This window comes from Triturus cristatus, chromosome 8 (assembly GCF_964204655.1).
Source record: "Triturus cristatus chromosome 8, aTriCri1.1, whole genome shotgun sequence".
Classification (NCBI taxonomy): domain Eukaryota; kingdom Metazoa; phylum Chordata; class Amphibia; order Caudata; family Salamandridae; genus Triturus; species Triturus cristatus.
The window spans coordinates 1,595,616,296-1,595,640,622 of record NC_140591.1 but is presented as its reverse complement, the minus strand read 5'-3'; the positions used below and the strand labels follow the sequence as shown (position 1 = coordinate 1,595,640,622).

General features: G+C 43.7%; 1 protein-coding gene across 3 annotated transcripts in view; it reads left to right on the top strand.

Moving 5' to 3' along the window:
* LOC146806281 (olfactory receptor 56A4-like) overlaps positions 1–24,327 on the top strand; it is a 168,128-nt gene that overhangs the window by 73,778 nt on the left and 70,023 nt on the right. The gene's annotated exons all lie outside the window — the stretch shown is intronic.

The window sequence follows — 24,327 nt, the reverse complement described above, 5'->3', positions numbered from 1 at the left end:
CTCCAAGAGGGAGGGGGGGAACTGTGTCATGCACGGAGCTACAGAATCAAGCGGCTGCATCAGAGGTCTTTCTGTCATTAACAAGCCTCTATTCCATATAACAGCAACATACAAAACATCCATTATTATGAACCAAACTGAAGGAAAACAATGTAGCATAACAGGTCTCTTACTGAGAAGGCAAGAATAAGATAAAAGCTCCCTCATTACAGGAACAATTCTATACACCTGAAGCTTGCACATTACAAATATAGCTCAGTGGGTTGCAGCACATGAATAACAAACTGCGACTTCATATTGATTAAACATCATAGATACATTGTGCTAACATTACATTGTACGAACAAACAGAATAAGACGTTTGAATCCCTCACTCCACTTCTAGAATGTTACCGATTACAAGAAGCCTCGCAGAGCTCTAGGCGAGACCTAAAAAGGACTGAATAGGGATTGTCTGAGCTCTCTTTGTCTGGTATGAGTGGCTCTCATTCAAACATAGCAAATCATTGGTTTTTATAAAAGTTCACTCCACAGTGCTTTTATTTATATGCTCTGTGCCAGAATTAACTGCGATGAAGGCACTCTTTTGGGCAAAGGTAGAAAAAATATATTTTTGCTGGCTTCCTCCTCAGAACTCCCACTTGTATCCTTATAGTAGTTTTTCCCTATCAATGAAAAACTATTCTAAAGTTTAAAGGCTTCTCTCCAAAGAAGAACAGCTTCTCAGTAACTATGGGAGGCTGTTCAAATCACCTGCAATTACTGCTTTTTCAAGTTGTGGTATCTCAGCTTTGCTAAAAAATTATCTTTATTGAAAGAAAATGTAAGTAGGGAAGCTAGGCCTAGCCTTACGGTAAAGCCATCATTCAAAGTGAGCCAAGGAACCTTTTCTGCCTCTTTCAAAGTATTCGGATAGAAAACCCTCACATGATGCCATGTGCTCTGATCACATTGTCCCAACACTGAATTGCGGGCTACCTGCACGTGCGCTCATAATATTGGTTGCAAGAGAACACTAAATGGGGATGTGACGTCTAGGCAAGTGTGAAAATTAAAGTGATGGGACAAATGCTTGAATTAATCTCACCTGCTGTTAATTACTCTCGGCCGTGATCCAGTTTATTGTTTTTGCTCACTATGCACTTCAAACACTAGCAGCCATATGCAAATCTGTTTTGGTTCTGCTCCAGTAGATTAATCCAGACCAAACTGCCCAGTTGCATTCCTCTGAAAACTCTCTGACCGGCTTAATGGTTAGAGCGGCCGACTTTGAAGGAGGAGAACCAGTTTCAAGTCTGGCAGGAGGCTCAGTCATCGTGTTATTCTGGACAAATCACTTAATCTCCCCGTGCCTAGAAATAATTGTGTCCATTTGTAATGCAACTGGTAATCATGTAAAGTGTTCTGATACCTTTGGTTCGAGTTTGCGCTATCTAAAATTGGAGGAAAAAAGTGTCCCCAGAACAGTTTCAGCCTTGATGGACCTCCTCAACAAGGCATACGTTGAGTGCTTGGGCACGATAAACTACATCTGTGCTCACCCGTTGCACTCAGGGCATCACACTGAGAAAAAAAAGTGATCCTTCAAATGCTTGATTTAATCTCAGCCCATTAGTAATTACTCTGGGTCACATTCCAGTCCATCACATTTTTGCCCACTGTTCCACTACATACGGGGAGCAACCATATGCAACTCAGCTTTGGTCCTGCTCCAATAGGAATAGTCCAGCTCAAACTGTCAGGCCGTGTCCTCTCTGAATCGGACCACAAGAAACCTCAGACTAGTTTCAGCCTTGTTGTGCTTCGTTAGTACGGTGCAGCTTTAGACCTATGGCACAGTGAGTCCCTCTAGCCACATCTGGGCACCAAGGGCATCAGAGTAAAAAAAAAAAAAATGTAAGCGATAGGTGGAACCCATGAAATGATCTCAGTCTCATAATTACTTCGGGAAGCATTTTAGTTCATTGATTTTTAAGCTTCTTGTGCCCCCCAGGCAGGGTGCAACCATCTGCAACTCGACCCTTTATTTCTGCTCCAATAGGGACCGTTTTTGCTTTTCACTCTTAGGAAAGTGTGGCATTTTCTTCAAATGTCCAGGTAAATTAGTGGCACTTGTACCTTCGGGCAGAAGAATGCCAGGTTAAAACTCAGAGAAAACTACTGAAACAATTTTCACAAATAACAAAACTTAGACTGTAAGACAACATAAGAAAAATAACCGGCGTCTGCTATCAAACCGAGACTGATTCAAATTAAAATAGCCAGCTGATAAAACAGCTTGAACCACTTGCGTCTGATTAGAAAGGTATGCGGCTAAGCCAAGCACTACCTAATTTGTTGCAATGGTGCATGCATTATTCTGCAATTACACACACTGTGGTGGTTGTGAAAGAACGAAAAAACAAAAAGTGGTTTGTTTGACTTCGCCCCACTGTCAGCTGGATTCAGTTCTCACAGTTCTCACAGCCCAGTTTCATTTTGTAGAATATTGTGAAATAGTTAAACAGACAGTCTCACTATAGTCTATTGAACTATGGCATGTGTTCTGGCTGTAAATCATTCTAAAACAGTGCAAATATGTTAACTTTGACCATTTGGGTAGTTTTATAAACTATAGTTGCCTGTTGTGCATCCTGCCTTTGAGTCTATTGATTCGACATTGGTAATTATTGCCATTTGCAGAGTTAGTAGAAACCATGTCGAGTGAACAGCTGACGAGACCCCTCTGCTGGTTGTTTTTGGTTGCACCTCAGATCAGGAATGTGCTAGAATACCCGTACAAAGATGGCGCCTGGGATTAGGGTAAGAATGGCGGAGCTGCTCATCTATCCACAGAAAGATGTGCCCATACTTGCCAGACTAGGAGGATTTAAAAGGTGCGGTCTCCAGAGTCCATCGTGAATGAATAAGTGCAAGCACTCCCTCGATTCATTACATATTGTTAATTTATCACATGTAAATGAATTTGCCTCGAACAAGTAAATGTTTAAATGAACAACAAGAACACATACTAAGAATATATTGTAGAGTCATTAGATTTACCAATAAGTGAATCTTACGTTAAGCTGTATGAATATGCAATATACTACTGTGTCACACACATGAAATGCACTATCTGCGATTACAGTGACATGGCTTCCATTCCTCATCAGCTAATTTTTCCTCAGTGTTCACAAAGTGTAACTCAATCACCTCACATCAAGTCAAGTAAAAAGCATACATGTTAACCCATTGGCTCTTCCAAGACTTGTCCATCAAGTTGGCTGCCTCCGATTGGCTAGTACCAGTGTTCACCTGTGACTGCGATACAGCATTAATGTTCTGCTGTGCCCATACTTAAAGTGCACCTTGATTATTGTTAAATATACCACAGAAAACCTGAAATACAAATGTGAACATAGAGGGAGGGCAACAAATAATCCTTAAGAGGCTTACGTGTACGCCAGCCATGTGCCAGCAATGAAATGTACATGAGGCAGGAGGTAAAACACGTGCTGCCGGCCTGCAGGGTTTTTTCAATTTCAAACTCTTTATGTACGCTCAAAGGTTGCATTGGTATAACTTGGTATGGGGATAAGTTAGTCGTTAGTGCTGTAGCTACGCAGGAAAGAAATTTTAACAAGCGTGAGCACCACGCGAGTGGTGCGCGCTCACGCGCGATGGCAAAAGTAGGCTTGCAAGTGGTGTGCGATGCGGTGCGGGCTGAAAGCTGGCGAATGCTCGCGTGAACGCAAGCGTAGAAAGTGAGTAGTAGAGAGTGAGTAGTAGAGAGAGTAGTAGAAAGAGTAGTAGAGAGTAGTAGAGAAAGTAGTAGAGAGTGAGTAGTAGAGAGTGAGTAGTAGAGAGTGAGTAGTAGAGAGTGAGTAGTAGAGAGTGAGTAGTAGAGAGTGAGTAGTAGAGAGTGAGTAGTAGAGAGTGAGTAGTAGAGAGTGAGTAGTAGACAGTGAGTAGTGGAGAGTAGTAGTAGAGGGTATTAGAGAGAGTAGTAGAGAGTAAGTAGTAGAGAGTGAGTAGTAGAGAGTGAGTAGTAGAGAGTGAGTAATAGAGTGTGAGTAGTAGAGAGTAGAAGAGAGAGTAGTAGAGAGTGAGTAATAGAGAGTAGCAGAGAGTAGGTAGTAGAGAGTGAGTTGTAGAGAGTGAGTAGTAGAGAGTGACTAATATAGAGTAGTAGAGAGTGAGTAGTAGAGAGTACTAGAGAGTAGAGAGTATAGAGTAGTAGAGAGTAGTAGAGAGTGAGTAGTAGAAAGTATTAGAGAGTGAGAAGTAGAGAGTAGTAGAGAGTGAGTAGTAGAGAGTGAGTAGAACGTGAGTAGTAGAGAGTGAGTAGTATAGAGAGAGTAGTATAGAGAGAGTAGTATAGAGAGAGTAGTAGAGAGAGTAGTAGAGAGAGTAGTAGAGAGAGTAGTAGAGAGAGTAGTAGAGAGAGTAGTAGAGAGAGTAGTAGAGAGAGTAGTAGAGAGAGTAGTAGAGAGAGTAGTAGAGAGAGTAGTAGAGTGAGTACTAGAGTGAGTAGTAGTGAGTAGTAGAGTGAGTAGTAAAGAGTAGTAAAGAGTAAAGAAGAGTAGAGAGTAGAGAGTAGTAGAGAGTGAGTAGTAGAACGTAGTAGAGAGTGAGTAGTAGAGAGAACTAGAGAGTGAGAACTAGAGAGTGAGTAGTAGAGTGAGTAGTAGAGAGAGTAGTAGAGAGTAGCAGAGAGTGAGTAGTAGAGAGTAGCAGAGAGTGAGTAGTAGAGAGTGAGTAGTAAAGAGTAGTAGAGTGAGTACTAGAGAGTGAGTAGTAGAGAGTAGTAGTTAGTAGTAGAAAGTGAGTAGTAGAGAATGAGCAGTAGAGAGTAGTAGAATGAGTAGTAGAGAGTAGTAGAGAGTGAGCAGTAGAGAGTGATTAGTAGAGATAGTAGAAGAGAGAGTAGTAGAGAGTGAGTAGTAGAGAATAGTAGTGTAGAGAGTAGTAGCGAGTGAGTAGTAGCGAGTGAGTAGTAGCGAGTGAGTAGTAGCGAGTGAGTAGTAGCGAGTGAGTAGTAGCGAGTGAGTAGTAGAGAGAGTAGTAGAGAGAGTAGTTGCAATTGAGTAGAGAGTGAGTAGTAGAAAGCAGTTGAATCCTTGCCGCAAGGGAGGATGATGCGCTGATTTGTGGGCAGGACAAAGCGACAAACTTCTGCACGCTAAGCTGGCGATGCGATGAAATCATTGCCGCGAAGGGAGGATGATGCGCCGAGCCTGTTGCGTGTGCGATCTTGTTGCGATGAAAAGAAATGGCGCTCTGCGAGGGAGCGACGATCCTGATGCAATGCGATGAAAATGGCGAATGCTCGGCGTTCACGGTGCGATGTCGTGAAGCGATGAACTCGATGCGATGATCTTTGGTTAGCGAGCACTTTGAGGCCCGCAAACATGCAATGCGATAATCTTCGGGTTAGCGAGCATTTGGCAGCCCGCAAACGTGTGATGCGATGATCTCCAGTAGCGAGCACTCAGCGGCAGCAGCGCGATGATTTTCCTTACGCTCCTCAGCGGCGGCGGCTCGCTAACGGGCGTTAGCGACGATTTTTAGCACTCTCTTCTCCACAGTAGAACTAGAGGCCCTGGAACTCACAGGAGCCTCACCTGCAGATAGAAATCCTTGCTGGGAGGAAACAGGAGGCTGGTGGTGGAGTCTGATGTGCCTGAGACTCCAGCAGGAGGCTAGCTCTCTTCTAGCCCTTGGGTGATTGCTGTAGCAAAAATAAAAGTTCCTTGAAAGTCCTTTTCCTCTTCTTCCAAGTCCAGAAGTAACCCCTGCAGGCCAGTCCAAGAAACAGCACAAAAGCACAAGGACAGTCCTCTCCTGCAGATTCCTTCAGTTACAAGGACAGAGGTTCTTCTTGTTGTCCAGGAGCAATACAAATTGTAGGGGTTTCAACACAGATATTTATACCCGAAAAGTCTTTGTTCTAAAGAGTCACAAGCTACTGAACCCATCCAGAACCAGTTCTGCCCAGCCCTGGAGCACTTTGTTTACCAGGCTGCATCCTTCCTTTCAGAAAGAGGGGGTCGGCCATCAGACGCACAGTGGGAGGTGGAGCCAGCATTCACCTTGCCAGGCACAGCCCTATTCAGGTCCAGGAGCTACCCCTCCCCATACTCCAATGTAGATCTCCCTATTCAACCCAGGTCTGACTCAGCCTGCCCTGTCCCTCCAAAACCAGACAGCCAATACACATAACAGCAGAGCACACTGGAAGGCTTAGGCAAGAAAATATCTACTTTCTAAAAGTGGCATTTTCAAACACAGAATATAAAAATAAAGGGATACTAAATTCGTTTTTCTACCATGTTCTGTGGGTCAGTTAGGACTATAGAATGTAAAAGCCAAACCTTCCATTCTGGCCTATGGAGAACAGGTAGCCTTACTGTAGTGAAAATAGAAATTGGGTGTAATTCACTACCAGAACATGCTACACACATCAGAGCATGTCCTACCTTAAACATACAATGCACCCTACCATAGGGGTGGCTTACATGATACCAAGGGAAGGTTCAGGGGCTGGGAAGTGGGTGCACTTCACAGCCAAGATGGCAGTTCTAGACTGCACACAGACACTGCAGTGGCAGGTCTGAGACACACTTTACAAGCTGCTTCTGTGGGTGGCGCAAACCAGCGCTGCAGGCCCACCAGCAGCATTTGGTTTACCAGCCCTGGGCACACACAGACCACGCTACTAGGGACTAACAGGTAAACCAAATAAGCCAATCATGGATATACCAATTCACATGTCATCTTTACACAGGGAGCATTCGCGCTATGTCACTGAATGGCAGTGGCACAGCGCCCAGAGCATCTATTACCAGCAAAAACAAAGGAGACAACAGCAAAAAATGGAAGGGCGACGAGGGCCTGTGTCACCGTTCTTCTTGTTTCGGTCGGGATCCACTTGTAGATCCTGTGAAGTGTGCGGAGGGTGTTGTAGCAGGAGGAGGAGACTGCGTTGACCTGTTTGGACATGGAGAGGTAGGAGTCGAGGATGAATCCTAGAATGCGTGCGTGGTCGGTGGGTGTCGGTGCTGTCCCCAGAGTGAGTAGTAGAGAGTGAGTAGTAGAGAGTGAGTAGTAGAGAGTGAGTAGTAGAGAGTGAGTAGTAGAGAGTGAGTAGTAGAGATTGAGTAGTAGAGAGTGAGTAGTAGAGAGTGAGTAGTAGAGAGTGAGTAGTAGAGAGTGAGTAGTAGAGAGTGAGTAGTAGAGAGTGAGTAGTAGAGAGAGTAGTAGAGAGAGTAGTAGAGAGAGTAGTAGAGTGAGTAGTAGAGAGAGTAGTAGAGTGAGTAGTAGAGTGAGTAGTAGAGTGAGTAGTAGAGTGAGTAGTAGAGTGAGTAGTAGAGTGAATAGTAGAGTGAATAGTAGAGTGAATAGTAGAGTGAATAGTAGAGTGAATAGTAGAGTGAATAGTAGAGTGAATAGTAGAGAGTGAGTAGTAGAGAAAGTAGTAGAGAGCGAGTAGTAGAGAGTGAGCAGTAGAGAGTGAGCAGTAGAGAGTAGTAGAGAGTGAGTAGTAGAGAGTGAGTAGTAGAGAGTGAGTAGTAGAGAGTGAGTAGTAGAGAGTGAGTAGTAGAGAGTGAGTAGTAGAGTAGAAGAGAGAGTAGTAGAGAGTAGTAGAGAGAATAGAGAGTGAGTAGTAGAGAGAAGTACAGAGTAGTAGAGAGAGAGTAGTAGAGAGTGAGTAGTAGAGAGTGAGTAGTAGAGAGTGAGTAGTAGAGAGTGAGTAGTAGAGAGTGAGTAGTAGAGAGTGAGTAGTAGAGAGTGAGTAGTAGAGAGTTAGAGAGTAGTAGAGAGTGAGTAGTAGAGAGTTAGAGAGTAGTAGAGTGTGAGTAATGGAGAGTGAGTAGTAGAGAGTGAGTAGTAGAGAGAGTAGAAGAGAGTAAGTAGTAGATAGTAGAACAGAGTGAGTAGAAGAGAGTGAGTAGAAGGGAGTGATTAGTAGAGAGTAGTAGATAGTGAGTAGTAGAGAGTAGTACAGAGAGAGTAGTACAGAGAGAGTAGTACAGAGAGAGTAGTACAGAGTAGTAGGGAGTGAGTAGTAGGGAGTGAGTAGTAGGGAGTGAGTAGTAGGGAGTGAGTAGTAGAGAGAGTAGTAGAGAGTGAATAGTAGAGAGGGAGTAGCAGAGAGTAGTAGAGTGAGTAGTAGAGAGTAGTAGAAAGAGTAGTAGAGAGTGAGTAGTGGAGAGTGAGTAGTGGAGAGTAGTGCAGAGTAGTACAGAGTGAGTAGTACAGAATAGTACAGAATAGTACAGAGTGAGTAGTAGAGTGAGTAGTAGAGTGAGTAGTAGAGTGAGTAGTAGAGAGTGAGTAGTAGAGAGTAGTGCAGAGTAGTACAGAGTGAGTAGTACAGAATAGTACAGAGTGAGTAGTAGAGAGAGTAGTAGAGAGAGTAGTAGAGAGTGAGTAGTAGAGAGAGAGTAGTATAGAGAGTAGTAGAGAGTGAGTAGTAGAGTGTGAGTAGTAGAGAGCAGTACAGTGAGTAGTAGCGAGAGTAATGGAGAGTGAGTAGTAGAGAGTGAGTAGTAGAGAGAGTAGAAGAGAGTAAGTAGTAGATAGTAGAACAGAGTGAGTAGAAGAGAGTGAGTAGAAGAGTGATTAGTAGAGAGTGAGTAGAAGAGTGATTAGTAGAGAGTAGTAGATAGTGAGTAGTAGAGAGTAGCATAGAGAGTAGTACAGAGAGAGTAGTACAGAGTAGTAGGGAGTGAGTAGTAGAGAGAGTAGTAGAGAGTGAGTAGTAGAGAGTAGTAGAGAAAGAGTAATAGGGAGAGTAGTAGAGAGTGAGTAGCAGAGAGTAGTAGAGTGAGTAGTAGAGAGTAGTAGAGAGAGTAGTAGAGTGAGTAGTAGAGAGTAGTGCAGAGTAGTACAGAGTGAGTAGTACAGAATAGTACAGAGTGAGTAGTAGAGAGTAGTAGAGACTGAGTAGTAGAGACTGAGTAGTAGAGACTGAGTAGTAGAGAGTGAGTAGTAGAGAGTAGTATTGAGTGAGTGGTAGAGAGTGAGTAGTAGAGAGTAGAAGAGAATAGAGAGTAGTAGCGAGTAGGTAGTAGAGAGTGATTAGTAGAGAGTGATTAGTAGAGAGTGAGTAGTAGAGAGTAGTAGAGAGTGAGTAGTAGAGAGTGAGTAGTAGAGAGTGAGTAGTAGAGAGTGAGTAGTAGAGAGTGAGTAGTAGAGAGTGAGTAGTAGAGAGTGAGTAGTAGAGAGTGAGTAGTAGAGAGTGAGTAGTAGAGAGTGAGTAGTAGAGAAAAGTACTGAGTAATACAGAGAGAGTAGTACAGAGTAGTAGGGAGTGAGTAGTAGAGAGTAGTAGAGAGAGTAGTAGAGAGTGAGTAGTAGAGAGTAGTAGAGAAAGAGGAATAGGGAGAGTAGTAGAGTGAGTAGCAGAGAGTAGTAGAGTGAGTAGTAGAGTGAGTAGTAGAGAGTAGTGCAGAGTAGTACAGAGTGAGTAGTACAGAATAGTACAGAGAGAGTAGTAGAGAGTAGTAGAGAGAGTAGTAGAGAGGTAGTAGAGAGAGTAGTAGAGAGGTAGTAGAGAGAGTAGTAGAGAGTGAGTAGTAGAGAGTAGTAGAGAGTTAGAGAGTAGTAGAGAGTGAGTAGTAGAGTGTGAGTAGTAGAGAGCAGTACAGTGAGTAGTAGAGAGTTGTAGAGAGAGTAGAAGAGAGTAAGTAGTAGATAGTAGAACAGAGTGAGTAGAAGAGAGTGATTAGTAGAGAGTAGTAGATAGTGAGTAGTAGATAGTGAGTAGTTGAGAGTAGCACAGAGAGTAGTAGAGAGAAGTACAGAGAGAGTAGTACAGAGTAGTAGGGAGTGAGTAGTAGGGAGAGTAGTAGAGAGTGAGTAGTAGAGTGAGTACAGAGTAGTAGAGTGAGTAGTAGAGAGTAGTAGAAAGAGTAGTAGAGAGTGAGTAGTAGAGAGTGAGTAGCATAGAGTGAGTAGTAGAGTGAGTAGTAGATAGTGAGTAGTAGAGAGTAGTGCAGAGTAGTACAGAGTGAGTAGTAGAGAATAGTAGAGAGAGAGTAGTATAGAGAGTAGTAGAGAGTGAGTAGGAGAGAGTTAGAGAGTAGTAGAGAGTGAGTAGTAGAGTGTGAGTAGTACAGTGAGTAGTAGAGAGTGAGTAGTAGAGAGTGAGTAGTAGAGAGAGAAGAGAGTAAGTAGTAGATAGTAGAACAGAGTGAGTAGAAGAGAGTGAGTAGAAGGGAGTGATTAGTAGAGAGTAGTAGATAGTGAGTAGTAGAGAGTAGCATAGAGAGTAGTACAGAGAGAGTAGTACAGAGTAGTAGGGAGTGAGTAGTAGAGAGTGCGTAGTAGAGAGTGCGTAGTTGTGAGTAGTAGAGAGAGAAGTAGAGAGAAGTAGAGAGTGAGTAGTTTAGAGTGAGTAGTTTAGAGTGAGTAGTTTAGAGTGAGTAGTTTAGAGTGAGTAGTAGAGAGTGAGTAGTAGAGAGTGAGTAGTAGAGAGTGAGTAGTAGAGTGAGTAGTAGAGCGTGAGTAGTAGAGAGCAGTAGAGAATAGTAGAGAGTGAGTAGTAGAGATTGAGTAGTAGAGAGTAGTAGAGAGTGAATAATAGAGAGTAGTAGATAGTGAGTAGTAGAGAGCGAGTAGTAGAGTCATAGAGAGTGAGCAGTAGAGAGTGAGCAGTAGAGTGAGTAGTAGATAGTGAGTAGTAGAGAGTAGTGCAGAGTAGTACAGAGTGAGTAGTACAGAATAGTACAGAGTGAGTAGTAGAGAGTAGTAGAGAGAGAGTAGTATAGAGAGTAGTAGAGAGTGAGTAGTAGAGAGTAGTAGAGAGTGAGTAGTAGAGACTGAGTAGTAGAGAGTGCGTAGTTGTGAGTAGTAGAGAGTGAGTAGTAGAGAGTGAGTAGTAGAGAGTGAGTAGTAGAGAGCAGTAGAGAATAGTAGAGAGTGAGTCGTAGAGAGTGGGTAGTAGAGAGTAGTATTGAGTGAGTAGTAGAGAGTAGAAAAGAATAGAGAGTAGAGAGTAGTAGAGGGTGAGTAGTAGAGGGTGAGTAGTAGAGATTGAGTAGTAGAGAGTAGTAGAGAGTGAATAATAGAGAGTAGTAGAGAGCGAGTAGTAGAGAGCGAGTAGTAGAGAGCGAGTAGTAGAGAGCGAGTAGTAGAGAGCGAGTAGTAGAGAGCGAGTAGTAGAGAGCGAGTAGTAGAGAGCAGTAGAGAGTAGTAGAGAGTGAGTAGTAGAGAGTGAGTAGTAGAGAGTGAGTAGTAGAGAGTGAGTAGAGAGTGAGTAGAAAGTGAGTAGTAGAGAGTGAGTAGTAGAGAGTGAGTAGTAGAGTAGAAGAGAGTAGTAGAGAGTGAGTAGTAGAGTGAGTAGTAGAGTGAGTAGTAGAGTGAGTAGTAGAGAGAGTAGTAGAGAGAGTAGTAGAGAGAGTAGTAGAGAGAGTAGTAGAGAGAGTAGTAGAGAGAGTAGATAGTGAGTAGTGCAGAGTAGTAGATAGTGAGTAGTGCAGAGTAGTAGAGAGTGAGTAGTGCAGAGTAGTAGGGAGTGAGTAGTGCAGAGTAGTAGGGAGTGAGTAGTAGAGTGTGAGTAGTAGAGAGCAGTACAGTGAGTAGTAGAGAGCAGTACAGTGAGTAGTAGAGAGTAGTAGAGAGAGTAGTAGAGAGTGAGTAGTAGAGAGTGAGTAGTAGAGAGTGAGTAGTAGAGAGTGAGTAGTAGAGAGAGTAGAAGAGAGTAAGTAGTAGATAGTAGAAGAGAGTGAGTAGAAGTGAGTAGAAGAGAGTGAGTAGAAGAGAGTGATTAGTAGAGAGTAGTAGATAGTGAGTAGTAGAGAGTAGCATAGAGAGTAGTACAGAGAGAGTAGTACAGAGAGAGTAGTACAGAGTAGTAGGGAGTGAGTAGTAGTAGAGAGTGAGTAGTAGAGAGTAGTAGAGAAAGAGTAGTAGGGAGAGTAGTAGAGAGGGAGTAGTAGAGAGGGAGTAGCAGAGAGTAGTAGAGTGAGTAGTAGAGAGTAGTAGAAAGAGTAGTAGAGAGTGAGTAGTAGAGAGTGAGTAGTAGAGAGAGTGGTAGAGATTAGGAGAGTGAGTAGTAGAGAGTCAGTAGTAGAGAGTAGTAGAGAGTAGTAGTAGAGAGTAGTAGAGAGAGTAGTATAGAGAGTAGTAGAGAGTGAGTAGTAGAGAGTTAGAGAGTAGTAGAGAGTGAGTAGTAGAGTGTGAGTAGTAGAGAGCAGTACAGTGAGTAGTAGAGAGTAATGGAGAGTGAGTAGTAGAGAGTGAGTAGTAGAGAGAGTAGAAGAGAGTAAGTAGTAGATAGTAGAAGAGAGTGAGTAGAAGAGAGTGAGTAGAAGAGAGTGAGTAGAAGAGAGTGAGTAGAAGAGAGTGATTAGTAGAGAGTAGTAGATAGTAGTAGATAGTGAGTAGTAGAGAGTAGCATAGAGAGTAGTAGAGAGTGAGTAGTAGAGACTGAGTAGTAGAGAGTGCGTAGTTGTGAGTAGAAGAGAGAGTAGAAGAGAGAGTAGTTTAGAGTGAGTAGTTTAGAGTGAGTAGTAGAGAGCAGTAGAGAATAGTAGAGAGTGAGTCGTAGAGAGTGGGTAGTAGAGAGTATTATTGAGTGAGTAGTAGAGAGTAGAAAAGAATAGAGAGTAGAGAGTAGTAGAGAGTGAGTAGTAGAGATTGAGTAGTAGAGAGTAGTAGAGAGTGAATAGAGAGTAGTAGATAGTGAGTAGTAGATAGTGAGTAGTAGATAGTGAGTAGTAGATAGTGAGTAGTAGATAGTGAGTAGTAGATAGTGAGTAGTAGAGAGTGAGTAGTAGAGAGTGAGTAGTAGAGAGTGAGTAGTAGAGAGTGAGTAGTAGAGAGTGAGTAGTAGAGAGTGAGTAGTAGAGAGTGAGTAGTAGAGAGTGAGTAGTAGAGTAAAAGAGAGAGTAGTAGAGAGAATAGAGTGAGTAGTAGAGAGTAGTACAGAGTAGTAGAGAGAGAGTAGTACAGAGTAGTAGAGAGTATTAGAGAGAGTAGTAGAGTGAATAGCAGAGAGAGAGTAGTAGAGGTAGTAGAGTGAGTAGTAGAGAGTGAGTAGTAGAGAGTGAGTAGTAGAGAGTGAGTAGTAGAGAGTGAGTAGTAGAGAGTGAGTAGTAGAGAGTGTAGTAGAGAGTGTAGTAGAGAGTGTAGTAGAGAGTGTAGTAGAGAGTGTAGTAGAGAGTGAGTAGTATAGAGTGTAGTAGAGAGTAGTAGATAGTGAGTAGTAGATAGTGAGTAGTAGATAGTGAGTAGTAGATAGTGAGTAGCATAGAGAGTAGTACAGAGAGAGTAGTACAGAGAGAGTAGTACAGAGAGAGTAGTACAGAGAGAGTAGTAGGGAGAGAGTAGTAGGGAGTGAGTAGTAGGGAGTGAGTAGTAGGGAGTGAGTAGTAGAGAGGGAGTAGCAGAGAGTAGTAGAGTGAGTAGTAGAGAGTAGTAGAAAGAGTAGTAGAGAGTGAGTAGTAGAGAGTGAGTAGTAGAGAGAGTGGTAGAGATTAGTAGAGTGAGTAGTAGAGTGAGTAGTAGAGAGTAGTGCAGAGTAGTACAGAGTGAGTAGTACAGAATAGTACAGAGTGAGTAGTAGAGAGTAGTAGAGAGAGTAGTAGAGAGTGAGTAGTAGAGAGAGAGTAGTATAGAGAGTAGTAGAGATTGAGTAGTAGAGAGTTAGAGAGTAGTAGAGAGGGAGTAGTAGAGTGTGAGTAGTAGAGAGCAGTACAGTGAGTAGTAGAGAGAGTAATGGAGAGTGAGTAGTAGAGAGTGAGTAGTAGAGAGAGAAGAGAGTAAGTAGTAGATAGTAGAACAGAGTGAGTAGAAGAGAGTGAGTAGAAGGGAGTGATTAGTAGAGAGTAGTAGATAGTGAGTAGTAGAGAGTAGCATAGAGAGTAGTAGAGAGTGAGTAGTAGAGAGAGTAGTAGAGAGTGCGTAGTTGTGAGTAGAAGAGAGAGTAGAAGAGAGAGTAGTAGAGAATGAGTAGTTTAGAGTGAGTAGTAGAGAGCAGTAGAGAATAGTAGAGAGTGAGTCGTAGAGAGTGGGTAGTAGAGAGTATTGAGTGAGTAGTAGAGAGTAGGTAGTAGAGAGTGAGTAGTAGAGATTGAGTAGTAGAGAGTGAATAGAGAGTAGTAGATAGTGAGTAGTAGATAGTGAGTAGTAGATAGTGAGTAGTAGATAGTGAGTAGTAGAGAGCGAGTAGTAGAGAGCGAGCAGTAGAGAGTAGTAGAGAGTGAGTAGTAGAGAGTGAGTAGTAGAGAGTGAGTAGTAGAGAGTGAGTAGTAGAGAGTGAGTAGTAGAGAGTGAGTAGTAGAGTAGTAGAGTAGAAGAGAGAGTAGTAGAGAGTAGTACAGAGTAGTAGAGAGTGAGTAGTATAGAGTATTAGAGAGAGTAGTAGAGAGTGAGTAGTAGAGAGTAGAGAAAGAGTAGTAAGAGCAGTAGAGTGAGATGTAGAGAGTTAGAGAGTAGTAGAGAGAGTAGTAGAGAGTGAGTAGTAGAGAGTGAATAGCAGAGAGTAGTAGAGTGAGTAGGAGAGTGAGTAGTAGAGAGTAGAGAAAGAGTAGTAAGAGCAGTAGAGAGTGAGATGTAGAGAGTTAGAGAGTAGTAGAGAGAGTAGTATAGAGTGAGTATTAGAGAGTATTAGAGAGTATTAGAGAGTATTAGAGTATTAGAGAGAGTAGTAGAGAGAGAGAATAGAGAGTGAGTAGTAGAGAGAAGTACAGAGTAGTACAGAGAGAGTAGTACAGAGTAGTAGAGAGTGAGTAGTAGAGAGTATTAGAGAGAGTAGTAGAGAGTGAGTAGTAGAGAGTATTAGAGAGAGTAGTAGAGAGTGAGTAGTAGAGAGTAGAGAAAGAGTAGTAAGAGCAGTAGAGAGTGAGATGTAGAGAGTTAGAGAGTAGTAGAGAGAGTAGTAGAGAGTGAGTAGTAGAGAGTGAATAGCAGAGAGTAGTAGAGTGAGTAGTAGAGAGTGAGTAGTAGAGTGAGTAGTAGAGTGAGTAGTAGAGTGAGTAGTAGAGTGAGTAGTAGAGTGAGTAGTAGAGTGAGTAGTAGAGTGAGTAGTATAGAGTATTAGAGAGTATTAGAGAGTATTAGAGAGTATTAGAGAGAGTAGTAGAGAGAGAGAATAGAGAGTGAGTAGTAGAGAGAAGTACAGAGTAGTACAGAGAGAGTAGTACAGAGTAGTAGAGAGTGAGTAGTAGAGAGTATTAGAGAGAGTAGTAGAGTGAGTAGTAGAGAGTATTAGAGAGAGTAGTAGAGAGTGAGTAGTAGAGAGTAGAGAAAGAGTAGTAAGAGCAGTAGAGAGTGAGATGTAGAGAGTTAGAGAGTAGTAGAGAGAGTAGTAGAGAGTGAGTAGTAGAGAGTGAATAGCAGAGAGTAGTAGAGAGTGAGTAGTAGAGAGTGAGTAGTAGAGAGTGAGTAGTAGAGTGAGTAGTAGAGTGAGTAGTAGAGTGAGTAGTAGAGTGAGTAGTAGAGTGAGTAGTAGAGTGAGTAGTAGAGTGAGTAGTAGAGTGAGTAGTAGAGTGAGTAGTAGAGAGAGTAGTAGAGAGAGTAGTAGAGAGTGAGTATTAGAGAGAGTAGTAGAGAGAGAGTAGTAGAGAGAGAGTAGTAGAGAGAGAGTGGTAGAGAGAGAGTAGTAGAGAGAGAGTAGTAGAGAGAGAATAGTAGAGAGAGAATAGTAGAGAGTGAGTAGTAGAGAGTGAGTAGTAGAGAGTGAGTAGTAGAGAGTGAGTAGTAGAGAGTGAGTAGTAGAGAGTAGTAGAGAGTAGTAGAGTGAGTAGTAGAGTGAGAGTAGTAGAGTGAGTAGTAGAGTGAGTAGTAGAGTGAGTAGGAGAGTGAGTAGTAGAGTGAGTAGTAGAGTGAGTAGTAGAGTGAGTAGTAGAGTGAGTAGTAGAGTGAGTAGTAGAGTGAGTAGTAGAGTGAGTAGTAGAGTGAGTAGTAGAGTGAGTAGTAGAGTGAGTAGTAGAGAGAGTAGTAGAGAGTGAGTATTAGAGAGAGTAGTAGAGAGAGAGTGGTAGAGAGAGAGTAGTAGAGAGAGAATAGTAGAGAGAGAATAGTAGAGAGTGAATAGTAGAGAGTGAGTAGTAGAGAGCTAGAGAGTGAGTAGTAGAGAGTGAGTAGTAGAGAGTGAGTAGTAGAGAGTAGTAGAGGTAGTAGAGTGAGTAGTAGAGAGTGAGTAGTATAGAGTGTAGTAGAGAGTAGTAGAGTGAGTAGTAGATAGTGAGTAGTAGATAGTGAGTAGTAGATAGTGAGTAGTAGAGAGTAGCATAGAGAGTAGTAGAGAGTGAGTAGTAGAGAGTGAGTAGTTTAGAGTGAGTCGTAGAGAGTGGATAGTAGAGAGTAGTATTGAGTGAGTAGTAGAGAGTAGAAAAGAATAGAGAGTAGTAGAGAGTAGGTAGTAAAGAGTGAGTAGTAGAGATTGAGTAGTAGAGAGTAGGAGAGTGAATAATAGAGAGTAGTAGATAGAGAGTAGTAGATAGTGAGTAGTAGAGAGCGAGTAGTAGAGACTGAGCAGTAAAGAGTAGTAGAGAGAGAGTGAGTAGAGAGTGAGTAGTAGAGAGTGAGTAGTAGAGAGTGAGTAGTAGAGAGTGAGTAGTAGAGTAGAAGAGAGAGTAGTAGAGAGTAGTAGAAAGAATAAAGAGTGAGTAGTAGAGAGAAGTACAGAGTAGTACAGAGAGAGTAGGACAGAGTAGTAGAGAGTGAGTAGTAGAGAGTATTAGAGAGAGTAGTAGAGAGTGAGTAGTAGAGAGAGTAGTAGAGAGAGCAGTAGAGAGTGAGTAGTAGAGAGTTAGAGAGTAGTAGAGAGAGCAGTAGAGAGTGAGTAGTAGAGAGTTAGAGAGTAGTAGAGAGTGAGTAGTAGAGAGTGAATAGCAGAGAGTAGTAGAGAGAGTAGTAGAGAGTGAGTAGTAGAAAGAGTGGTAGAGAGTAGTAGAGTGAGTAGTAGAGTGAGTAGTAGAGTGAGTAGTAGAAAGTATTAGAGAGTAGAGAGTGAGTAGTAGAGAGTGAGTAGTAGAGAGTGAGTAGTAGAGAGTGAGTAGTAGAGAGTGAGTAGTAGAGAGTGAGTAGTAGAGAGTGAGTAGTAGAGAGTGAGTAGTAGAGAGTGAGTAGTAGAGAGTGAGTAGTAGAGAGTGAGTAGTAGAGAGTGAGTAGTAGAGAGATAGTAGTAAAGAGGGAGTAGTAGAGAGGGAGTAGTAGAGAGGGAGTAGTAGAGAAACCCAAGAGTCCAGAGTAGGGTAACCCTCACCTTTTGGACATGCAGTTAAGTGTGTTAAATTGTGCCTCGGAAGCGAGGTGTCCAATTTTAAAGCACCAGAATGGAAAATCAAAAACTTAGAAGGCGAAGTAAATTGGAAAACGAAAGCGTTCTGCTACACACTACTGTGATTTGGAACTTTCTGCAGCCCGTACTACAACTCCCAGAATAGTTTGTGTCAAAGGCCAGGAACGTACAATGTTTTAGAGTAATCTACTGGTAACTTTGAATAAATCCACTGCTTCCATGCTTAAAATGATGCCCCCCGATTGACGCTGGTCTGAAAGGTGCTAGTAGGAAGCGGGAATGAAACTGCAGACGCGTTCTTCCTCGGACTAATATCCGGATGTGCCGTCTCACAGGCTGTTGTCCTTGGGTCAGCTGCTTCTGCAAGTTAAACCTTGCAGAGGGCTTCACGGGGAAGCCCCGTGGGACAGCAAAGCACTTGATTTGAAGAGTTCTGGACTGACCAGTGAACCCCTCCAGTTTGATGTATGTGCACCCGTTGAAAATGCCTCCTCAGAAAAACTGTTGTAAAAATGAATCAACTGACTGGAGGTTAATATTACAAACTATTCTTCGATGGGCACCGGAAATACTGATAATTGATGCCAGTGACGTTTCAGAATCAAGACACGCACAGCTTTGTATTTTCTCAATGGGTTTCTTTTGCTCATGTGACTGGTTCCCCCCTCCTTCTATACAGGTTCGTAGTCGACATAATGTAAACTTTTCCTGTGCATGCAAAGCAATGGCGAGGGTATAGACAGGGGTCTCATGTGTCCCCCCTCCCCAGGCTGAATATGTCACCAGGGACCCCATCCCCTGGGGCTCTATGTATTTTTTTTATGGGAGTGGGCATGCCGACACCTATCTCTAGGCTGACCCCACCCCCTCAGGCCCAATTTATTTTTGAGGGAAGAAGAGACACGCAGCCCCTCCCCGTACCTCTTTCAGGTATTCAGATCCCATCTTCTGGGAACCTATGTATTTTTTTAAGGGAAGGGGGCCAGGCCCTCCAGCCAACCATGCGCAGTGCGCGGTCAAAAGCTGTGCACTTCGGGGGTTGGATTTATGAATGGTAATTAAATATTACTTTATGTTAAAAAATACCAAAGATAAAGCGAATTGGTATTGTTATGTAACATGGGCAGTAACAACGTAATGTTTTAGACTCTAAATTTCACTGAAATTCACCAGTTATTGTTATACCAAGTAACTATGACTCTTGCCCTAAAATATCTGTAACTCGCTCCCTAGTCATACACTGCTAATTACCCCACATATTACATTACAAATTATATCTTCTATGACAACATTGATAATAACACTGCAACATTCGCCATAGCATCAGCTATGTTCTCTACTCAATAGCAGATCCGTTAATGAAGAGTTTACCTCAACTCCATGCTGGGCCTTCTTCATTGCCGTTTTCATCAAGGACTCGATTTGCACAGAAGACCACCAAGGTGCGACAATTCAAATTTCTCCTGCCTCCATCACTGACCGCATTGGGACCCTCCTCTATTGCAACTCATCAACATCAACCTGCTTCGGTTTTCATCTGTTGTCGTTCGCACTGAGAAACTAACTAAGGACTGGTTGACGTCCATAACTGTTAGCAAGAAAGAAGTTTCAGAGTGATAATTCCGGTCCTTGTTTCCAACTAGTGATCAACAGCCTCAACTTTAACTTTTCCCTTGTCTAATACAACCAGTTGCTCACAGTTGGCGCTTCACAATTTTTGTTGCTAATTTTATTTAAAATTTGGGAAATTCATATCTTTGGTTCCCCTTATCAGCTTTTTGATGTCTTTTGTTCACTAAAATAATCTCTATTTATATAAATTGGAAAATAGTTTTTATTGTGTCTGTTTTCAACCTTTCAAATGTTTTTGTACTCCTAAATACTTTAGACATTAACATAAGTTAAGCCTGTCTGATCTGTGCCATAGCTACGAGGGGTTGAACTCAGGTTAAAATTACTGAAACCTTTACTCACCCACAAGAAAATTGATATTATTACTTGTGGTGGACTATCATTCACCCCAACTAATAATTTATTTGCTCACAATACCTAACATATATAGATTCTAAATGTGTCAATAATTACATGTGGTAGTCTATGCCTTATGTATCTACAGTGTTATAGTGCATTGTTTTCCTCCTGTTCCATGTTGTCTGCCTCCCTTGGGTATGCAACCCATTCATCTATCTGCACTCTCTTACCATCTGATGTACATTTTCCTATACAAATATATAATTTCTTTACTTACTTGTGACGCTCTTGCTGGGCATTCTGTTAGGTGCTTCCTACCTTGCCAGCCGTGAGGGGAACGGCGCTTCAACCCGGAACTTTTGCCCTGTTTGCTGCAGTGCCGTGAGGGGAACGGTGGAGAAACCCAAAAACTACCGCCCCCATCATTCCCTCTCCCGGGCGCCTGCCTACCGCGTCATCAGGCAGCGCCGGGGAGGGTTAAAGCATCGGAGGAAGACCCGCTGCGCGGCACGCGCGCGGGCCGCGCCCGGGCGAAGCCTGGGCCAAGGGCGGGCCCGTCCTTGCCCGTCCTTGCCCGTCACTGACTGGAGCTGACGGGGCGGGGCAAGCCCCCTTAAATCCGCAATACCATCATCGTTCATCCCAAGGTACTGTGGTCTTTGCTTTCTAACGGGCTGATTGCACTATTTCTGCTTATTAACCCAGTCTTCTCTATTGACTATTTGCTGACTGCTGCGGCGTTTGGCCTTTCTCTGCTAACTGCCCTCCTGACTCTCACTATGCCACCTAAAGATCATAATAGCAGAGCGGCCAAAGAACATTTCTCGGGAACGATGGACCAATTTGTCACCAAGGTCAATTGTTTTATTGATAAAGAAATTATGCTCTTGGAACGCCGCGTCTCGCAGGACCTTGCAGCGGCTAGGAGATCCTCCATGGGCTACCTTGCCAATGTCCGCTCCCCTGTCCAGCACAATCCCGACCTTGCTTCCTCTACTCGATCCGATGTGGATTCTATCTCCCAGGGCTTGCCACCTAGCGGATCAGTTGCTACCGCCTCCATGGAGGAACAGTCCTTGCCCCTTGACTCTTTGTTGGCTTCTCCTCGACTGTTACTGTCTCCTACCAGTATTGTCCCAGAGCCCGGTATTAGGCAGTTGCGTACACGAAATCCTGGGGCAATTTCCAAAACTAAACCTGGGTGTACATCCTCCAAGGGTGGGAAGGGCAAGATTACAAAAAACACCCAAAAAACAATAAACCATCATGGCCCATCGAAAAAGACTTTATTCATTTCTGATCCGCCCTCACAGTTGGCTTTGTTGTACAAGTCTATTCCCCAACCATACTCCTCACTTATTATACCATCGTGTCAGGATGTTATGGGGGGGCCAAGCGAAGCAGACAAGAGAGGGACCCCAGGTTTACTAAATATACATGAAATTGTTGAGGCTATCAGGCTTTTGCTTCATCCTGTGGAGAACAGAATACTTAAAATCGAACAGCAGCTCTCCAGGATTGAATGCAGCCTTGGGTCCCTGTCCAATATTCAAAATAATAGTCTCAGATCAGGGGCACCGATTGTCCCGGTTAATACTAGAGCAGATAAAGATATGGTGGCCCCCCAAATTCACCCACCAGTCTCCGATCAATGTCAATTAGTACTTGCAACCAAAGAGTCTACTTCGGTCACTGCCCATAGGAATTCTAGACTCCCTAGCACTACCCAGCCAAAAGAGGTTCCTAGGACCCCAAAACTCATGTCTCCAAGCAGGGCAAATATCCCCAACCTACCACCCGAAACTGCCCCATATGTCGTTATTTTGGCAGGGGTTCCAGAACAGGGCGAAAATGAATCCGAGTCTCCCATAACCCTCAGGAATAGGGTGATACACTGGCTTAACAAAAATAGACCTTTGCCAATGTACAAAAGTAGCAGAATACTTACAGTAAGAAGGGTCCCTTGGGTGGGCCATTTGGCAAAGAATATAAAGGGGGACTGTATTCTAATTAATTTTAACGATCCCCAAATTGTTGACCATATTTGTAACTGGAGATACCCTAGTACAGGATCACTCATTAAAGCTTTACCTCTGGCTTATTTTTATCCCCCTGGTCACTTCATGGACGTTTGGACCCATGTCCATCGGAACAGGAGAGGCATCTCACAGATGAGTAGGCCTTTATGCCCACCGATGTTAGATCCTGTCCCCACGGAAAATCGGTATGGCTGTTTAGAGGCTGTTGACTGACTACAGGGAAATGGAGACATCTCATCCACTCTCCTGACTTGCCCATGTTCCTCTATACTAGGCCCCACCATCCCATCAGTACTCCTAGGTACGGTCCCATCTACTTCAATGGATTTACCGAGGAGGCCCATCCCCAGTCATGAAGACCACCTGCCAAGTACCCCTATCCTTCAGGAAAAACCCCTTGGATATATCAAGTTTCTGTCCTGGAACGTGGCAGGTTTACCCAATAAGCTCACTCTTCCAGATTGGAGTGAACTAATTGAGGAACATGACGTATGCATGTTTCAGGAAACCTGGAGTGTAGAGCCACTGTATAAGACAGGGTACTGTTGCTTTTTTGAGCCAGCAATCACAATTGGGCGTGGGCGTCCTTCCGGCGGACTCACGGTTTGGGTCAGGGCACACCTCAATCTCAGGATCATACATAACAGTTGTTCCACGCCAGACATAATGAGACTCTCCATTAAGGGTCCAAAGAATGGCCATTCTTGGGAAGTTTTCAATGTCTATGCTCGTGGAACACCTGGGGGTGCTAAGTCTCCCACCATTACATCTCTTTTAGGTATGCTTTCTACCTGCCCTCCTGACTCTCTCCTACTAGTGGCTGGCGATCTCAACTGCTCTTTCGAACCACTTGCTACAGATGACATCCTGGGAACTCACGACGAGGACACCAGATGGGGCATCCCCTTATTATCGCTTAACCCTGTAAAGAGATGGTCCCCGGTCGTGATCCAATTAAACGCACTAGCCTTAGAATTTGGTCTAAGAGCTGCGAACGGGCGCACAGCCTCCGACCTGGGGGGTGCTAACACCTTCAATAGGGTCGCCTGTCAAAGCAGAATCGATTACATTCTGATTGACAGGAGAGGCTGGAAATTTGTTGCTGATATGATAATAACCCCCTCAACCAGCAGCGACCATAACCCGTTATCACTTAGCATGAGAGAGCTTTGCCTTAGCCATGATCAAACTTCTTCACATGGATTGCAGATGCTCACCAAGATACTCCACCCCTCTAACTGCAACAGATTCCTCAGGTGGTCTAAATTTGTCCTGTCTAATACAAAACCTGCGGCCCTGGGAAGAATCCTTGTTGAACATACTGCCAGGCTCTCCATGGCATCGAATGATATGCCTGGCTACACCAAAACCTTCGAGGATACCATGGCCTCGATTGGTACCTTGTTTCTCGACCATAGGGAAAAAACAACACCAAAATTTAAGTCAGAAAACAAATAGTTTAACAAGGATTGTAGACTAAAAAAAAATACCCTGATCCTTGCAATTAAATCTAATATTCCAGGTGCAGTCAGGGAAGCGAGGCAGTTCTATAGACAGGCACTTGTTACTGCAAGGAAAGACTGGGATGAGCAGCGTTGGGATGCTTTAAAATCCGCAAGCCACTCTAAAAATGGCGAGCTCTTCTGGTCCACCTTGAGAAAATCTTCTATGTATGACCAGGACAAAATCCCCAACCACATTACGGACAGGGAATGGTTTGACCACTTTAGGAACCTTTATGTAGGGGTGGGGCCCGAGGAGGATCATGGTACCTATTTGAGGTCCATAGTCACTCCCACTGAACAATCCTTATTTGACAAGATCGAGAAGAAAGAGGTAGAGACTGCCATCAATAAAATCGTTTCTGGAAAGGCCCCGGGGCCAGATGGCATCCCGGGTGACCTTTATAAAGCAAATGTTGACGGTTGGGCAACGTATTTTGCAATTTTCATTAATAATCTCCTGGATGGCTCCCCGGTGCCTGAATCTTGGAGGGGAGCAGAAGTAATTCCAATCTTTAAAAAGGGTTCAAGGGGTGACCCAGCGAACTATCGCCCAAATAGTCTAATAGACGCTGGTCAGAAATTGGTCGGCAGGGTCCTCCTGGAGAGAATCCACTCCTGGGTAGACGAAAAAGGCATGACTAAGTTCCAGGCTGGCTTTAGGGCCTGCACTAGCACTATCGATCAAGCATTTAGGCTGGTGCTTCTCTATTGGAAGGTGGTCATTATTGGCAAGGGTGCCTTATACTTGGCGTTCATCGATCTTAAGACCGCCTTTGACCTGGTTCCCCGTGATCGCCTGTGGTTGATTTTGGAGGAGCTGGGGATCCCCCCTTACATCCTGAATCTTCTCATCCGGATGCATACTAACAACTTTGCTCGCATCAGATGGGGATCTCAGGATCAAAAAAATGATAAAATCCCGGTTAATAGAGGGGTTCGCCAAGGCTGTGTGTTGGCACCTGCGCTCTTCACCCTTTTTGTGAATGGCGTAGTATCTTACTTGCTCGAAATTGAAGCTGACGTCCCCATATTGGCGGGTGACAAAGTCCCTGCCCTTCTTTTTGCGGACGACACTCTTCTAATTTCAAAAACACCAGCAGGACTACAGAAGCTTCTAGATCGCTTCTTTTTGTTTTGTGAGCTGAGAGGCCTTGTCATCAACACCTCCAAAACTAAACTCCTTTACTTCAACCCTACTAGATCCTTCCGGTCCACCCTGACCCTAGATGGAAAACCACTTGAGCGTGTTAAGGAGTTTGACTATTTGGGGATTAGAGTCACTGATAGGCTCAAGTGGCAGCCCCATATTGACAAAATGACATTTAACTATAGGCGGGCTATAGGTAGCCTGGGAAAGGAATTTCGCGCCTCCATTACTAAACCTATCGCCCCAGCTTTGGATATCTATGCTGCAAAGGCGGTAGGTAGCACCCTATATGGCGCAGAATTATGGGGCTTCTGCTGCGTAGATACCCTAGTAACCAACGAGAACAAGTTCTTTAGAGACCTTCTATCACTCCCGAGGGGCACACCGACAAGTCCTCTATTGAGCGACCTTGGTAGGCGCTCTATTAGAGAC